The 8,862-nt window shown below is 39.5% G+C and overlaps 1 pseudogene; it reads left to right on the forward strand.

The window, feature by feature from the left end:
• LOC107567160 (connector enhancer of kinase suppressor of ras 2-like) overlaps positions 1-8,862 on the forward strand; it is a 65,435-nt pseudogene that overhangs the window by 47,452 nt on the left and 9,121 nt on the right.

The following is an 8,862-nucleotide window of genomic DNA, read 5'->3' on the forward strand; positions in this document are numbered from 1 at the left end:
TCCTCAGCCAGGGAGAAAGTACTACAAGCGGCCAGAGAAAAAGGAATGATCGAATGGGATGGATGTAGGATTTCCTTCTTTCCCGACATGTCAAGAGAGCTGGCCAGAAGACGAAGGGAATTCACTGCGTCGCGGAGGATGCTGAGAAGTGTCAATGTCAGATACACACTGTCATATCCAACCTCACTCCGTTTCACATGGCAAGGGAAGAATATGGTGTTTACATCGAGTGCGGATGCAGAGCAGTTCATTAAAGAACATTGCGGGGCACCAGGATAAAGGGACCAAATGTTTGTTGCAAAATCGCCGAGTGGAGTTGATGGGTCAGGTGCATTGGGTGGGAGGAGGAGTCGAATACCTGTGCTGTCTTAGAACAGTTTTGACAGCCAGAGACCAGGCTGGATAGCTGATTCGGCACTTCACGGACCGCAATCTCGGGGTGTTTGAACGTAGACGGTCCTCATTGTTTGGTATAACCGGTCATTTTTTGTTGTTTACTGTTCTTATTTTTTCTGTTGTTAAGTTCGTGGGAGGGGTTAATTGCTTTTCGTTAATCAACAGGGTGTTACAGAAGGTTGTTTTTGTATTTGAAATGTTCAACTGCTGTTTGTTTAACTTGAAAAAATTTACATCACGGTCTATGTCATTCCCCAGTAGGGGGCAGTCACCTAACGCATTTGATTACTCGCACGATTATGTGCGATTCATTTGTTTTAAAAAATGGGTAGTCACATCAGATTTATGACATGGAATATTAACGGATGTGGAAGCCCAATTAAAAGAAAAAAGGTCCTGTCATATCTCAAACATAAACAAGTAGATGTTGCTTTTGTCCAAGACAATGAAGCACTAAAATTCAAAAGAGATTTTATTCATCATTTACGAGCAAACAAAATGGGGTAATGATCCTAATAAATAAGAGGCTTAATTTTTTAATGTTAACGGAAGCTAAAGACGATGCTGGCAGGATTATATGTATAGAAACTCTCATTAATGGAGTTAAAGTGATATTATGCAATGTATATGCCCCAAATAAGGCAGATCCAGATTTTATTAATAAGATAAACAAGATTCTTGGGGACAAAGAGGGACAAATAATTTTGGCAGGGGACTTTAATCAGGTCATGGATGGGGTTTTGGATAAGAGTATATATCAAGGACCTTCTATACCAAGGGATAGGGCTGCCCTTCATATGCTAACAGAGGATATCGGATTGACTGATATATGGCGCCTGGTCAATCCAACGGAAAGAGAGTATACTTTTTACTCTCATTGCCATAAATCTCACTCTAGGATAGATTTTTTTTTTTTTCAAATTCTATTATTGATCAAGTTGTAGATTGTAAAATTGGAGCTATAGTGTTATCAGGCCATGTAACGGTAGAATTGGATATAGCTCTAAACACAGAAGTTGGTAGAAAGGGAAGGTGGCGTTTAAATACTGCATTATTACAAGATGAATGTTTTGGCACATTGTTGGCTGATGATCTGACCTCTTTCTTTGAATTGAATATCGGAAGCACTGATAGATTGGCGTCTGTATGGGAGGCCTCAAAGGCATATATTAGAGGGAAATGTATTGCTCAAGCAGCAAGAAAGAAAAAGGAAGGAAGAGATTTGGTTAAGAAATTGGAAACAACTATTTGTATAATGGAGAAGGAGCTGGCTAGACTTTACTCTAATGATTTATATCAGGATATTTGCAAATTTCAGTTACATGATATATACAATAAAAAAGCTGAGTATGCATTATTTAGACTATGAACTAGGTTTTACGAAGGAGGTGAAAAAGCGGGCAAGCTCCTTTCCAGACAATTAAAACAACAAAACGCTGCTAACATTATTCCGGCCATTAAGAAAGGGAATACTATGGTCTCACTGACAAAAGAAATAAATGAGGTTTTTCAGAATTTCTATAAACAATTATATACATCATCAGGTAGTTCGGATGAAGGAAAACTGAAACAATTTTTTTCTAATATAAAGATGCCTAAATTAGATGTCTTACAATCAGAGTCTCTAGACGTTCCCATTACAAAAGAAAAGGTCTGAGCTGCAATAACCTTTATGAAGCCTGGCAAATCATCGGGGGCAGACGGGCTTCCGTCAGAATACTACAAAAAGTATGTCGACATATTGGCTCCAATTTTAACAGAAGTCTATACAGAGGCGTTTGAAACTGAAGTGTTACCTAGTACTTTTATGGAAGCATTGATAACACTGATACCTAAAAAGGATAGGGATTTAATGGATCCTGCTAATTTTATACCAGTAAGCCTTATTAATGTGGACTGTAAGGTGTTGGCAAAAATTTTGACTTCACGGCTGGAGAAGGTTCTACCAGATATAATTCACAAGGACCAAGTGGGCTTCATCAAGGGAAGGTCATCAGCCGATAATGTGAGAAGGCTAATTCACCTGATGTGGCTAAACGCTTCAGAGAACACCCCGATCACAGCTATATCTCTAGATGCCGAAAAGGCTTTCGACAGGGTGTGCCTAAATTAGATGTCTTACAATCAGAGTCTCTAGACGTTCCCATTACACAAGAAGAGGTCTGAGCTGCAATAACCTTTATGAAGCCTGGCAAATCATCGGGGGCAGACGGGCTTCTGTCAGAATACTACAAAAAGTATGTCGACATATTGGCTCCAATTTTAACAGAAGTCTATACAGAGGCGTTTGAAACTGAAGTGTTACCTAGGACTTTTATGGAAGCATTGATAACACTGATACCTAAAAAGGATAGGGATTTAACGGATCCTGCTAATTTTAGACCAGTAAGCCTTATTAATGTGGACTGTAAGGTGTTGGCAAAAATTTTGACTTCACGGCTGGAGAAGGTTCTACCAGATATAATTCACAAGGACCAAGTGGGCTTCATCAAGGGAAGGTCATCAGCCGATAATGTGAGAAGGCTAATTCACCTGATGTGGCTAAACGCTTCAGAGAACACCCCGATCACAGCTATATCTCTAGATGCCGAAAAGGCTTTCGACAGGAATATCTGCAGATCAGACACTGTGTTAAGAACAAATTCAATGCCAGTGATTTAGTTACCATGTGGAACTCAAACTGCTTCTATATGTTACAAATCAATGCTTAATGTAACTGCAGATACTTGTAATATCCTGAAAACAATATGGCAGAAGGATTTGGGGATTAATATTCACGATGATGACTGGCTGGATATCTTATCTAATGTGGGTAAGAACATAAGGGAAGCTAGGGGAAAATTCATTCATTAAAAAATAGTACATAGATACTATTATACACCATCTAGACTTTACAGGATGGTGATACACTCTAAAAAAAAAAGGTTCTTCAACAGTTCTTCAGCGGTTCTTCAGCAGTTCTTTGGAGTGGTTAAGGTGCTATTTAGCACCACTACCATATATAAAGAACCTGTTAAGCCCCTGTATGGTTCTTCAGAAAAAAAAAAAAAATCTCACTGATCCCAAACTTTTGAATGGTAAAGTGTATAGTTTTCCATCTCGTTTAATGATTTAACCAATATATTAAGACGTGCAGTATATGGTGGGGACATGAAGAATGACCCCATTAACGAGATGACATAATGCTGGTATGTTTTGAATTATTTTCTGACTGTGTTGTGTTATGAAGTGAACACGTGTGTTTGACTTGCGTAGGTGGGCTGGCAGCTGAAGAACCTAGTAAACTCTTTACGTAGCAATCCTGCAGGTGTGACCCTCACGCTAAAGAAACGACCTCAAAGCACTCTCACGTCAGCCCCAGCCTTACTCAAGAACATGAGATGGAAGCCCCTCGCCCTGCAGGTACTGATGGGATGTGTGCCGTATGAGGATTAAGTGGTGTGTGGGAATTGATAATATGCCGTGGCGTAGTCCCCCAATCTGTGCCTGTTCTTTTTTTAGCAGCATTAGGAGCACTCTTCCCCTCCCTTAGGGCTTTGACCAACTATATTGCATGGCAAAACTTCGCTCCACTCTTCCCCCACCCACCAACCTCCCTTTTTTCTCTTTCATCTTTTTACCTCTAATCTGGTGCTTATCCCTCCTTCCTCAATCTCCTCTGCTGCTCCACTGAAGCCCCAGCACATCAGGAAGCTTTACTGTGGCCCTTAGAGGAAAATGTGGAATGTCATTTTAGACGCTTGACTGTGCAGTATATAAATTGCACATATTTATTTCTTATTTGCCGTTTCGAATTGCACAGCTGACAGCGAACAAGACACACTGATTGTCATGACAACAGCAAAGTTGAAGACACTGAGAAGGCATTTTATTTACACAAAACCAAAGCCGTGTTTTATGTTTTGAATACATTAAAGCAAGAGGACACAGAATCAGCATGGCTGAACATCTAAATGAGATAGATGCTATTTCTTTTCGCATTTCTTCTTCCACAGACACACAAGGGTCAGATATTCCACCACTGGGATGAGTGCTTCATTTCTAGGGAAATTACTATATATTATTATTTTTGATATTTGTTGATAATATTTGTCATGTACCATATGTATTTCATATATCCGCGTGAAATGGAGAGGACATTTGTACACTTTTTATGTGTTTCTTTACCTGCTATGAAATGATGAATAATGAAAGCACTCTGACAAGTTAAAAAGTAAACTTGAAAATGGCCTGCATCAAAACGCAAAAGCGTATAACAACTTTCCTAAGGGATGTTAGAAATGCTAAAGCTAACTGTACCACTGTTTTTAGCCCATCATTCCTCCCAGCCCCAGCAGTAGCATGGCCACACCATCCAGCACTCTCAGTACCCCATCCAGACGGGACAGCTGCACTCTACAGGACCTCTTCATCCCCCCTCCCCCAGATGAGCCATACACACCCAGGTACAGTATTACAACACAAACTAGTACACAGATGCACACAGTATATATATATACAGTGGGTACGGAAAGTATTCAGACCCCCTTAAATTTTTCACTCTTTGTTACATTGCAGCCATTTGCTAAAATCATTTAAGTTAGTTTTTTTCCTCATTAATGTACACACAGCACCCCATATTGACAGAAAAACACAGAATTGTTGACATTTTTGCAGATTTATTAAAAAAGAAAAGCTGAAATATCACATGGTCCTAAGTATTCAGACCCTTTGCTGTGACACTCATATATTTAACTCAGGTGCTGTCCATTTCTTCTGATCATCCTTGAGATGGTTCTACACCTTCATTTGAGTCCAGCTGTGTTTGATTATACTGATTGGACTTGATTAGGAAAACCCCCTCAACATGCACTTTTTGAGAACAGTACAAAAGTTTAGGGTCAGTAAGACTTTTTTTTTAAGAAATATCTGATGCTCACTGAGTTTGCATTTAATAAAAATGATTTTATTGTCACTTTTGATCAATTTATTTCGTCCTTGCTAAATAAAATTATTAATTTATTTAAGAGAATCTTACTGACCCCAGACTTCTTCAAGTGAAATATATCAAGCCATAAAGAGCAAAATATCATGAGACCATTTGGAGATGGATCTTTTTGGTTCAACCAATAAGCAACAAGAAACAAGTGGTGATTTTTGCACTGGAAATCATTTATCTTTTGGAACGGTCAAAATCTAATTCGCATTTAAGATCTGTGGAGCAAAAGATTATAAAACATTTCACTTACCATTGCAGAGACGACATAGGAAATCTGACCAGCAACTGCCAGCAGGCCGCTAAAGGTTCTGATTCGCCCAATTCCTTCATGGATCAGGAGTGCCGGAGGCGATTCCCCCTGTTAGATGAGGATGCGGTCTTGTACTGTTACGAGTATGATCAGAATCAGGGCCCTCCACCCGTACGCAGGGACAGCACTCCTACATATGGTACATGCTTTCTTATAATGATATAATGGTTTGGTGTTTGCAGGCTGTTTTTATCTGCAACACAGAATATACTGTATATACAGACGTACATTACATTAAAATGGCCATAAATCATTGCAGTAAGCTTAAAGGGGTCATATGATGCGATTTCAAATTTTCCTTTCTCTTTGGAGTGTTACAAGCTTTTGGTGCATAAAGAAGATCTGTAAAGTTGCAAAGACTAAAGTCTCAAATCCAAAGAGATATTCTTTATAAAAGTTAAGAGTCAACCACGCCTACCTAAAACGGCTCATTCTAACACGCCCCAACATGTCTACGTCACGATGTGGGAAGATTTGCATAACACCACCCAAATGTTCACGCAAAGAAAGAAGGCGTAACTTTTATTCTCGCTGTAGTATTGTTGTTGCCGCCGCCGCCATGTCATGAAGGCGCTGTGTGTTTCGTTGTGAAAGCGAAACTACTTTGTTTGGTCTTCCAAAAGAGGATGATATCCGCTTCGTCATGCCTAGAGCTGATCCGTGCTGGTCGCTGAGGAAATACATCAACTTCGCGCTGTGGATCGCCGGATCGGCTTTCACTGTGGACGAAGTGGAGTCCAGCATCGTGTGTGCGAGCGAGAGAGAGAGAGTGAGAGAGCGAGTAAGAGAGAGAGCAAAAGAGAGAGTCAGCGAGCAAGAGAGAGAGAGAGAGAGAGAGAGAGAGAGAGAGAGGGAGCAGCCCCCGGCCTCTGCTCACTCTAGGCCGCCGCTGTGTGTGATGCTGTGTTTCGTTGTGAAAGCGAAACTACTCGACTAGAAATCAGTGGTTAAGTTGTATTTACAACACTGTTCCAGAACACTTCAACCCAAATATTCAGATGTGTGCAGCACATTTTATGGAGGACTGTTTACTGATCCTGGTAGAGTAGACTACAATGCCGGCTGTTCTGACTCATAGACTGTAAGTACGTTTTTTATATTTAAAGAGTTTTTATATTTTATATATTTAAAGCGAGTTTTTTTGGCAGTGTAGAGTAGGGCTTGTTGTTTGTCATTTCTCTGATCACAAATACAGACATGGTTTTATGTTTACGCGGCGCGATGCAACACAACGCGTAAAAAGACAGTATAAGTCATTATAATCCATAATTATGTCCCCACTGGATACAACGAATGCCTCGTTTAATGGGTTTTCATGTTTTTGAATCATCGCTCCAGCCGGACAAGGCATCACAATATGGTAAGGGGCGTAATATTTCCGTCACACGCTTGAGGTATTCGGCCAATCACAACGCACTGGATAGCTGGCCAATCAGAGCACACCTCGCTTTTCAGACCGATGAGCTTTGTAAAAATCTTTGTAAAAAAATGCGTTTCAGAAAGGCGGGGCATAGAGGAGAAACAATAATGTACAGTATGTGGAAAATAATGTGTTTTTTTAACCTTGAACCGCATAAACACATTTCATTACACCAAATACACAAAATAATGTTCTTTTTTAGCAACATCATATGACCCCTTTAACAATGAAGTTATTCTTAATTTTTTACTCCTGGCCCAATATGTGTATTGTGCTGTAATGTATTATTTGATTTTGTTTCGATTTCTCTGTGCTTGTGTACTAGGTCGGCTGAGGCCTATTTCCATGCCCGTAGAATATAACTGGGTTGGAGACTATGAAGATCCCGCCAAGCTGAAGAAAGAGATCAGAAGAGGTGTGTGTGTTTGTATGTGGGTGGATGAGCATTGAGGAGGATGTTGTTTTGATATCTTTTCCTTAGGTTATACTGAAGCAGTGATTTCATCACTGATTTCATCCCTGACCTCCCCATTGGCACATTTTAAAATCTTTAGCCATTGTGCTCAGATTGTCCCCGTCTCCCCTACATTTACCTCATTTTCTCTGGGATCTGTCTGCCAGTATATCGCTGGCTCTTTGAGATTTTGGGATTTTTTTGGTTTTGTATTGCCATGGTAACTCCAACATAGAGGTCTTGCCAAGATGCTGGCTTCTGATTGGTTGAGGCCAGGCTCTGTTGCTGAAGGAGTGGGAGCAGAGAGAATGCTTTCTTTAGTCACGCTGGCAGAATTTATATCAAATTTGTACATGTGCAACACAGCATCTTTTAGCCGTATTCTTTGATCATGATACCTCTGGATAATTTGATTTCAACTCTAACCATTACATTATTTTAAAAGGCACAATAAAAACTGCTTTATTAAATTTTCAAAACAGACAGTGCATTGAACATGTGCTTTGTCCCATTTTATAATCAGCATGTAGTTTCATAATCCTACACGTTTATTAACAGAAAACTCCCTGATGCGATATGTATGTGAGGACAAGGCGGGGACAGAGGAGTACCACACTGGACGTCGCAGTAGTCGGCGTAGTAGAAGGAAAAGTGAGAAAGGTGGTAGCCCCGCCCACTACGCCCTAGTCCCCTCCCTGCAGATTGACATGCTGCAGCAGGACTCACTGGCCACACCCACATCTGAAACCTCATCTGTCTATCTTGTGAGTGTGCTGAAGACAACTTAATGTATATATAATTTAAGATTAAGGTACGCAGCATGAAATGATTTAAATCTTGTATTTATTTACTATCTTTCAGACATTTGATCGATCGTCCATGCTTTCCCGGTCTAAGAAAGTGAAGTTAAGAGGTAAGATGCCAAATGTTGAATTCTGCTAGCTCTGAAACTCTCTGTAGACAAAGAAATATTTCTGGTAAACATTTCAGATCTGGATCTTTGTGTGGCATGTAGTTATTACATTAAAATGCTTGACACATTGCAAAAATTATTTTATTTAAAAAAAAAGTATTTTTTTCCAGGAAACAAATTGAATTAAATTCTATATGTTATGATCATTTTAATGAAATAAAATGTTATTTAAAGAAATGTCCTTTTGAATCCATTTAAAGTAAAATGTCATTTTAAGAACTGTTTTTCAGAATCTTTCTCAATTTTGTATGTTGTGTATATATATATATATATATATATATACAGTGGGTACGGAAAGTATTCAGACCCCCTTAAATTTTTCACTCTTTGT

Source organism: Sinocyclocheilus grahami, unplaced genomic scaffold (genome assembly GCF_001515645.1).
Source record: "Sinocyclocheilus grahami isolate Dianchi unplaced genomic scaffold, SAMN03320097.WGS_v1.1 scaffold1131.1, whole genome shotgun sequence".
In the NCBI taxonomy this organism is placed as follows: domain Eukaryota; kingdom Metazoa; phylum Chordata; class Actinopteri; order Cypriniformes; family Cyprinidae; genus Sinocyclocheilus; species Sinocyclocheilus grahami.